Source organism: Rutidosis leptorrhynchoides, chromosome 2 (assembly GCF_046630445.1).
Source record: "Rutidosis leptorrhynchoides isolate AG116_Rl617_1_P2 chromosome 2, CSIRO_AGI_Rlap_v1, whole genome shotgun sequence".
In the NCBI taxonomy this organism is placed as follows: Eukaryota; Viridiplantae; Streptophyta; class Magnoliopsida; order Asterales; family Asteraceae; genus Rutidosis; species Rutidosis leptorrhynchoides.
In genome coordinates, this window is record NC_092334.1 from 440439397 (window position 1) to 440450314 (window position 10918).

Consider the following 10918-nt stretch of genomic DNA (forward strand, 5'->3'; position numbering starts at 1 on the left):
AAAACGAATGCAATGTTTGTAAAATGTATCATATAGAGGTCAAGTACCTTGCGATGAAATCAACTATTGTGAATCGTTTATAATCGATATGGACTTCGTCCAGATAGATTAGGACATGTCTCTACAGTTGGTATCAGAGCGGTGGTCTTAGCGAACCAGGTCTTGCATTAGTGTGTATAACTGATATTTGTTTAGATGCATTAGTAAGTCTGGACTTCGACCGTGTCTGCATGTCAAAAGTTTTTGCTTATCGCTTCTAGTCGGAAATCATCTGCTTATCATTATTAGTCTAGACACATCTTACTGTATTGATTGAATGAATAGTGTATAAACAAAATTCATATCTTAGCGTATCTGCTACTGTAGACTTTGCCTGACAGATTCCGTAGATTTCTCCGTAACTTATGAGATTTTAGTATTATATATGCATATATAAATTATGTATTGCAGGATACTAATCTACATCCTATAATCTATTTCTTATCGAAAATCCTTCATCTGATTGTACGAGATGAATCCCTCAACCAGTTCAAGTTCGTCGGATGTCGATAACTATTTTGATATGGATTTTCACTCAAGCTCCGAAAGCAGTGTTACTGGAATGGATCAACCGATTAGCCATCATCTATTCTGGATGAATTGGGCCTGGGTTCGTGGCCTCCTCAATCATTGGAGACAAGAAGAAGGTGATCCTTTTCATCCACCACATTGCCCTCTTGGCAAAGAACCTGAAGCACTTACCGGCGAACCTGTCCGAAACACCATTTTCTCTCTCATTTCCAGAGTATCTCGTCATGATTATATACTATATCAAATTCTAGATCATATTTATCCGCTCGTCCAAACCAACAATCACCCCGGTATAATAGAAGAAGTCAACGAGCTTCGCGCTCGGGTAGTAGCATTAGAGAATATGGTGCAAAGGTTACAAATACCAGCAGCAGCACCATCATCAACGCCAACAGTACCATTACCACCACCAACAACAACCGCATCGCAAATCTCAACTTCACAATCTATCACACGAACATCAATGTTATACGCACCATAGATACCAAGGAGTACCAACAACAATGAACGATGAAGTATTAATTTATAACTTCATTGAAGAAATATTCTGCGAAGAATATGTGGTTTCTAAAAGTTTTAGAGATTATTTATTCTAGCTCAAACCGAAAATCAAATGAGTTTAATATCATATTGAGTCATTAAATTCATAATTACATCTGAAGAAAATATATATGTATATATATTTTCATAATGATTGTAATTGATAAAAAATTCTTTCGTACAAACTGCTAATGATGAAAATATTTTAACGGGTAGGAATATTTAGATTTCACATTAATAAGTTACACTGTACATTCTTCGAATCTGATTCAACAGTCATTTACTATCCTACTTACATCCACAGATATACGTATCCGTTCACCGCAAAATAACCATTTTCATTCAATTTCATATTTGGATTTTGATCTATCAGAATCCGACAAGTGGCATAATGAAGAAAACATTGGACAAAATAAAATTTGTTAGAAACAAACAAATTAACTATGAGAAATTCTGTTAAGAATCCACGCTAACAAAATCCTAGCTAACTGTTCCTAGCTAACTGATTACATTTTATTTATCGCAGTTTATTTATCGCAATTTAATTATCGCAATTTTATTTATCGTCATTTAATTTCTGTTATTTACTTTACGCATTTTATTTATCGTCATTTAATTTCTGTATTTATTTTATGCACTTTAAATATCGGGACATGTATACAAGGTTTTGACATATCATATCGACGCATATATATATATATATATATATATATATATATATATATATATATATATATATATATATACTATTTAGAATAACCATAGACACTCTATATGCAGTAATGATCGAGTTCTCTATACAGGGTTGAGGTTGATTCTATAATAATATATATACTTTGAGTTGTGATCGAGTCTGAGACATGTACACGGGTCACGATACGTATTAATTAATTCAAATATTATATATTAAACTATATATGAATTATTGGACTGTCAACTGTGGACTATCGACTATGGACTAATAACATTGGACAATTAAAATGAATTAAAATATTGATTATAATATATGAAACTAAACAATTCTTCAAGTTTGCCACTTGATTTCATCTTAAATCTCATTGAATCTTGACAATTATAATCTGCGTTCAAACCTTTCATGATCCTTGAAAACACCTCAATCGAGAGGATGAACTAACCGCACTTCATCTACGGAAGAAAAGATTTATACATATAGTTATGCACCTGAAAACACTCAGAACCTGAGTAAAGGTTTAACACGTATCTGTGCTAGCTCCTTTGACATTGTTATTACCGAAAATAACATTACAACTCTTTTTCAAATTAGCCAATTTTGTCACAGCTTTAGCAAATCAACTTCGACTTCCATTCGAAGTAGCCTTATTATAACCTCGATATATAAATTTGCATGTCGTCATCGTTACCGGGGAACCGTTTATATTCCACCACATTAGCAGTAAACTTACCAGCAACTTCAATGAATTTGGATTTTCCGAAAAATCATTATATTCATTGAAACCCCATCGTGTATTCATCTATACCCTGTAACAATACTTGCCAAACTAATTATCGGGAATCAGCAAAATCTGTATTGTGAGTCTCGCAACGTTTCCACATCAACAGTTATATGTATCTATATAACATTTATCTCTTAGAACATGATCTTCCATTCTGAAATTCTGAAAAGCACCCAGTCTGCGAATTGATACTCTAAATTTTGAAAAGTTAAATGAAGCAACAAAAACTTTAACGACCGCAACAGCCAAAAGTTGACGATAAAGAATTGTATGTTGGCAAAGCTCAGAAAAAGTTTGAAACTGAAAAACTGATTGAGCAAACTACGAAGGAGTCTCTGAATAAATCACAAGGACTAAACTTGTACTTTAAGAATCCTGATGATTCTATTTCTGATGAAATCTGTAGCGAATACCTTGCTTCTGACTCCAAACTCTTGCGAACAAATTTTCTTCACCATCCTTCGATATTAGAAATTCCAAGATATCATCGTATCTTTCATTATAAATATCCTCCATATTTCTGAAGATATTTTCATAACTATTCTTATCTGAAATCATTAATCTCTTAGTGCTATCAGTGTTACATCATATAGAAACTGTTAGTTTCTATATTCTGTAAACTTTCGAGTTTAAAATATGAGTGTTATTGAAGTAATGTTGGGAACTGATGCATGAGTTAGTATAATATAATGACACTTGATCAACGTGATTATATTACAGTAAGTCATGCTGAGTTTCTAATGGGACGTGATGATTCACAGATCATAACGTCATTATGTGCCATGTTACATAACTCGTTCATTCTACTTAACTCCTGAACAAATCAAGAAAATGTATTCTTGATGGTTCTATCTTCCGTGATGTTGATAAATTTGAAAATTAAATCGTGCTATCACGTTCCCTCCTGCTTAGAATATTATAATCATTCGAAACTCTATATCTACAAATTCTGGACCATTATTCGCTTGACTTGAAGTCGGGAAGAGAAAACAAAAGCATAGAGCTTTGAAATATAAGGGAGAATATAAAGCCCGATAACAATACATAAATTACAAACCGTTTATATCAATGTTTATCGCAACATAAAGACACGGGAGAATTAAAAATATTATAATCCCAAAGGTGAAGTAGAAGAAAGCAGATTTCTTTGGTGGAAGTTGGAAAAGGAGAATGATTGTTGCGATAGTAAGGATGAGGACAAGGATCAGAACTGGATTAAGCATTTTCAGAATCTTTTGGATGTATGAAACAAGAAGGAAAGTATAGGAATGGTGAGAATAATGGAACAGAAGAGTTTAATTTATAACGGAAATATCAGACAAAGTAATCGAGGAAGATCACCGTATTTAATTATAGAGATTCTAATTTCCTTATTCACCGAAGAACCATATCTTGTAGATTTTGAAGATTTTCTTTAAATCCCTTGCATTCCGGAAATCAACTGTGACTACGTCAAAAGTTAAGTTGAACCTCTACTTAATTCAATTCACTCTTTTGTGATAACTTCACTCATACACTTTGAATAATCGAATTGTTTTATCTGTATTACTCAATGATGATAAAACTCTATTCATCAACTCATATTTGTCATGAAAACATTTCTATTGTCAGCCATGACCGCCTCACTCAAATTTCGGGACGAAATTTCTTTAACGGGTAGGTACTGTGACGACCCGGGAATTTTCGACCAAATTTAAACTTAATCTATATATGTTTCCGACACGATAAGCAAAGTAGGTAATGTTGAGTCTAGAAAATTTTGAAACGATGTTCATATATTCATTTAACCTTCGACCATTCTCGACGATTCACGAACTAGTATTTGGAAATAAATGTGTTTACAGATAAAAATAAATATAAATATATATATATAGAGTGTATTAAATATAATTATTTAATGATTGTAATACTCGTTGGACGTTTTGATTATTATTTATAGAAGTTTAATTCAAACTTATATGATTTTAAAATAAACGGTGATCCGAAAATGAGTTCTATAAATTTTAGGCTTATTAAAAATATATTTAGAAGCTAATTAATAAATTTCAACAATTTTTATATTTTACCCAGATTTGAGAGGGACAGTTGATGTAATTTTTATTTAATAGTTAATGATCGAATTCTATACCATAATGACTGAAATAAATAAAGATATTTAATGTAAAAATTTGGGATTTTTTTGAAGACTTTTATCCGCCACTGAATTTATCAACGGGGCACAATATAATACCCCGTGAGAGTGTCGGTAGAAAGAATCCAATTATTTAGGCTGATTAACTGTTTAGTAATGTTCTTACAGCTCATTCACATGTTATTATTAAAGTAGGTAATAATTATTATTATTATATTAATATTATTAATTAGACTAATATATATATATATATATATACATTTATATACAATCTGCATATAGACTTGGATCATTGATCCATTACTTCCACATTTTCCATCCTCCACCAAACTCGCCACTTTTCCACCACCGGCAGTCACCACCCTAACCCACCTTCGATCACCACCGAGAACCACCGAATATCACAACCACATCCAACCCGCCACCACCATTTAACCACTACATGAGTTCTTTTTGTACGTCTTCTAAACCACGACAACCACCCTTCATCCACCGGTTCATCACCATTAAATAACCACCACCTTGATCATTCCTCTATCACTCTCTCACCTCTTCCTCTCTCTCTTGTCCAATGACCATCCTAACCATCACCTTTCATCGTTATCATTCACTTAAAACCTTATTACAAGGCTGCAAACTCGTCACCACATATTCGTTGATGATGACGGATGAAAATAATAAAGATGATGATGTTATCCGCTGATGTCCTGCATCTGTTCTCAGTCGACAACGATATTGAAACTTTAAAATGAAGATGAAGATGATGCACGGGTCGTGATGGTGTTTTGATATCGTATGATGATGGTAATGAAGTATGATGAAGATGATCGAGCTAGAGATGATGATACAAGGATATACACGTGGACTGTTATGATACAAGTTAATGATGAACCAAACACCCATCGGTTGTGGTTATCTTCCTGCTGTCGTTCACCGTTTCAGTCCAAGAACATCAGAAAAGCAAACCTGCAACTGCATAGTTTCTGCAATAAACACGATGATGATCTACAGCTGTTGTGACGTTTTCCATTTACTGCAACAAGGAAGAAGAAGAATTAAAACAGTAAAAGGCGATATTGATGCTGATTTAAAAGTAATAGTGAGATGATAACGATGATACAGTGTAATTGTGATAGTGAAACACGATATATTAAGTGATGATGGAAAACGTTGATGGTGTTAGATGATTGACGGGATGTATAGATATGGCGTGATTAAGATGATGATGGTGATCATTTGATTACGAGGATGATAATCACGATTATTTAAGATGAGATGTTACAATGAAGATGATGATGATAAAAACCACGAACCTACAACCCTATCGATCTGTTTCTGGATTTGGTTTATCATTTAGGTTTTAGAAGAAGAAGAAGTATACGTATATAGATGTAGGGTATGAATTAAAACAGAAACGAGAGACAGAGTAGATGGTTGGGCATTTGGTCTGGTTACAATCAGGTCATGGGTTCAATCCCCAGCCATGGCAAATTGTTTTTAATTAACAACATATCTTTTTGGGCCGTGAGTCTATTAACCTTGGGCCAAGGACTAAGTTTTCCAGTTGGGCCATGATCTTCTCTTTGCTTGGGCCGAAGTTCATTTTCAGTTGGGCCGTAGGAAATAGATTAAATATAAACAGGTTCATATTAAATAATAAAAACTGGAATGGATGAGTGGGTTTAAGTGCTTAAGGATTAACGAGAGGTTTTGGGTTCAAGTCTCATCGGGAACATTTCTTTCTACGCAAAGTTTCAAGGGTATGCACCCTTACATTTTTTTCATTTTCATTATTATTAGTATTATTATTATTATAATTATTATTATTATTTTCATTATAATTAGTTATTATTATGTTTATTATGTTTATTATTATTATTATTGTTATTATTGTGATTAATATTGTTATTGTTAGTTATTATGTTAAATTTATAATTATGTTAATTATTGATAATGTTAACATTAATATTATGAGTATTAGTATCATTAAAAAAATGTGAAAAATTATTATTATCATTATTATTAAGACTAGTAAAAACTTTAAACATTAGTAGTATTATCATTAAGACTAATATTAGAATTATCATTAGTATTAAACTTATCTTTTTATTTAAAATTAAATGTATCATTATTATTATTAGTATTAACATTACTTTTATTATTACTTTTAACATTATTATTATTATTTTCATAATTATTTTTATTTTATAAAAAATTATCATTTTTATTATTATTAGTATTATTAACTCCATTTTAGTATTACCATAATTATTGATTTTACAAACGAAAGAGATTTATTTATATATAAAAAGTATATTACATACTATATTTTTGCTAACCAAAATAATAACTAAATTACATCTAGTGTATATATATATCTTAAAATATTATAATATAAATACACATATATAAATATAAACATTAATTTGAATACAATATAATAAGATACAATTTAATAATAAATAATAAAGTATATATATAAGAAACATATAATTGATATCACAAATAATTATATGTGAAATTGTCCGATTACAATTATATATGTGTTAATATATATATATATATAAAAATGATATAGGTTCGTGAATCCGAGGCCAACCCTACACTTGTTAAATGTCGTCATATGTATTTTTACTACAAAATACATTAGGTGAGTTTCATTTGCCTTTTTACCCTTTATATTTTTGGGCTGAGAATACATGCGCAATTTTTATAAATGTTTTAGGAAATAGACACAAGTAATCGAAACTACATTATATGGTTGAATGATCGAAGCCGAATATGCCCCTTTTTGATTGGTGACCTAAGAATTAGTAAACCGATCTACTAATTGACGCAAATCCTAAAGATAGATCTATGGGCCCGACGAACCCCATCCAAAGTACCGGATGCTTTAGTACTTCGATGTTGTTTTTATCATGTCCGAAGGATTTCACGGAATGATAGGGGATATTCTTATATGCATCTAGTTAATGTCAGTTACCAGGTGTTCAATCCATATGAATGATTTTTTTCTCTATGCATGGGACGTATATTTATGAGAACTGGAAATGAAATTCTTGTGGTCTATTAAGATGATGGAAATGATTATTTATGTTAAACTAATGAACTCACCAACCTTTTGGTTGACACTTTAAAGCATGTTTATTCTCAGGTATGAAAGAAATCTTCCGCTGTGCATTTGCTCATTTTAGAGATATTACTTGGAGTCATTCATGACATATTTCAAAAGACGTTGCATTCGAGTCGTTGAGTTCTTCAAGATTATTATTAAGTCAATTATAGTTGGATATATTATGAAATAGTATGCATGCCGTCAACTTTCGATGTAATGAAAGATTGTCTTTTCAAAAACGAATGCAATGTTTGTAAAATGTATCATATAGAGGTCAAGTACCTCGCGATGAAATCAACTATTGTGAATTGTTTATAATCGATATGGACTTTGTCCGGATGGATCAGGATGGGTCTCTACAGTTCCATCCTTCAACCCATCGGAACAATTACCCAAATCTCTAAAACCAATCACATTTGATAACCGAATGTCCGTAACCTTTGACTCCTCAACCTACTCTCTTAACTTTTCCTTTTCCTTCCTAGAAAGATTAGACACTCATCTCTATTTCACAAACTCATCCTTTTCAGACTTGGCATTCCTAACCCAGCCATATAGTTTCCTCATAGACTTATCAACAACATTATCCTCGGGTGGTTTATCAACAAGCTTATCCTCTACCTTTCCCACACAATGAGTTGTTTTACTAGCTCCAATTGTATCCTTAACACTTTCAACACTATTAACTACATTCACAGAACCTAAGGGTGTGAGTGGTGGCTTAACAGTATACTTAGTCTAAAAATGTAGGCTTTTTCCTCTATCCCTCAAAACCAATGTCCCAGTTTTCCAGTCAGTTAATGCTCCCGCAGTTGCTAACAAACGGTCTACCTAAGATAATCAGTACAACCTTATCTGCAATCATATCAGCAACTACAAAATCAGTGAAAAATTCTAAATCTCCAACTTTAATAACCACATTTTCAATAATCTCTAAGGGTTTACTCACTGATTGGTCAATAAATCTAACCCCCGAAGTAGTTAGTTTAAGTTCTCTAAAGTTTAAACACGAATAAATAGGATAATACATAAGATTTATACTCGCACCTGAATCAGTTAAACACCTAAAAAGCTCAGAACCATCAATCATACAAGGCACTATGAATGGCCCGAGATCACCTAACTTCAGTGGCAACTCATTCTTCCTCACTGTAGCAAAACATTCCGCTTCAAAAAACTCACATGATGCCTGCTTATGCTCTTATTTTCTAGCCATCAAATCCTTTAAAATTTTCCCATAATTGGGCATACCTGCAAGAACACTAACCAAAGGAACATTCACACATATATTATCAGTATTTAAAGATTTACAAACGCTTTCCTTTGTCTTTTTGGATCGGATTGCTTTCGAGTACGGAATAGGTGGCTTGTACTCCTTCACTTCCGACGCAAGCTTCACTCCTTTCTTAACATTAATCCCGGAAGACTCAGTTTTCTCCAAGCCCTTCAACTCTAACTTGTGAACATCTAAAGTCTCGCTCATCATCAATGACATTAAATAATTACCATACTCAGGCGTTGTATCACCAATTCGAATCCCATCATCTTCACGAGATGTCACACTCTTCACACTTTCCACACGCACTCCATCAACATTCTTATATGGAGTGTAATTCGCCATGTCTGAATAATCCGATAAAACAAAATCACCATACTCGGTATGAAATGTATGAACCTCTATCTCATCCTCGAATTCATCCTCATTGTCTTTACATCTCAATGTATAGATTGGATCAAACCCACCGAAATCATAATACTCAGAATTAGATATGACATTAACCTGTGAATAGTAAGAAACCTAGCGTTCCTTCTTTTTTTGAGGACCCTGTGAAGTACTAACATTTTGATTTCCATGAACATGATTCGGGTTGACTTGAATATTAGATGGAAGAGTACCTGACAGTCTCTCCGGTAGCAACTGTTAAATCCTACCCATCTCATCTCTCAAGAATATGAATAGATGACTGCTGATTCCGCATTTGTTGATTCATCATCTCCTCTCTTTCCTCAATTTAACCATGTAACTGCTAATCAAATTCTTCAAACTAGAATTGTTTACCTGCGGTTGGTTGTTCTGCTGATATTGATTTTAGTTAAACGGTTGTTGGTAATTTTTTTTGTAGAACCTTGGTGGTCCATTCCTTTGATAACCCGAACTACCCTGAAACTGATTACCTGCATTATTAACCTAATTAGTCATTGGCTACTAACATCAAAGTCTTTTGCCAAATGAGGCCCATTGCATCTTTCACAACCCACTTGCATAACAACTACCTTCTTGTTTAACTTTTCACACTCCACCAAAGTTATTCAACTGATTTGACAATGAGGAAAGAGTCATACCACTACCATCATCTTCGTCATACACACTCGAAACTGTTTTCTTCATTAGAGCACTCCTAGATGATGATGACCATTCAAATGTGTGTTGGGACATATCTTCTAAAAGCAGATACGCCTGATTTGGAGTCTTATAAAGAAACACTCCTCCCGCGGAAGAGTCTAAGATACCACGTGTACGCTCATCAATGCCTTGATAAAATATATGAACAATAGGACCAACCTCTAACCCGTGTTGAGGACAGTCTTGCAACATCTTCTTCAACTTGTTCCATGCATCATGTAAAGACTCATCAATTTTCTGAGCAAAGGAATTGATCTCAGCTTTCAACCTTGCAACCTTAATTGGCCACTCGTTGCGAAGATCCATATAGGTAGTAATAGAATTGAATGGTTGAGATTTCAACCAATCCCTCGCGTCTCTCGTAAGAGAATATGGAAATAGTCTCAGTTTGACCTCATCCATGCTCACATCCTTTTGTTTGTACAACCCACAAAGCTCATCAAACTGTTCAACATGCTCGAATGCATTACCGGTTCTTCCGTCAAACATATTCTCCATTACCATATAAATAAATTGAGGCTTAACCTCAAAGTTCTCAGCCATAATAACTGGTCTTTGTATGGGAGGTGGAAGTGCATGCAGTGCAGCTTGCCTGGCACTCCACATCGGTTAATCATTAGTATCCGTCATTGGTGGCTTCTTTTTAACAAACTCGAAATTCGGAATATAAAAGGGTAATGCAG

At 33.3% G+C, this 10918-nt stretch overlaps 1 non-coding gene across 1 annotated transcript; it reads left to right on the forward strand.

Moving 5' to 3' along the window:
• Positions 1-10398: 10398 nt before the first annotated feature.
• Positions 10399-10505, forward strand: LOC139895124 (small nucleolar RNA R71). Its single transcript, XR_011775590.1, has one exon. It is a non-coding gene; the product is annotated as a small nucleolar RNA R71 (small nucleolar RNA).
• Positions 10506-10918: the final 413 nt, after the last annotated feature.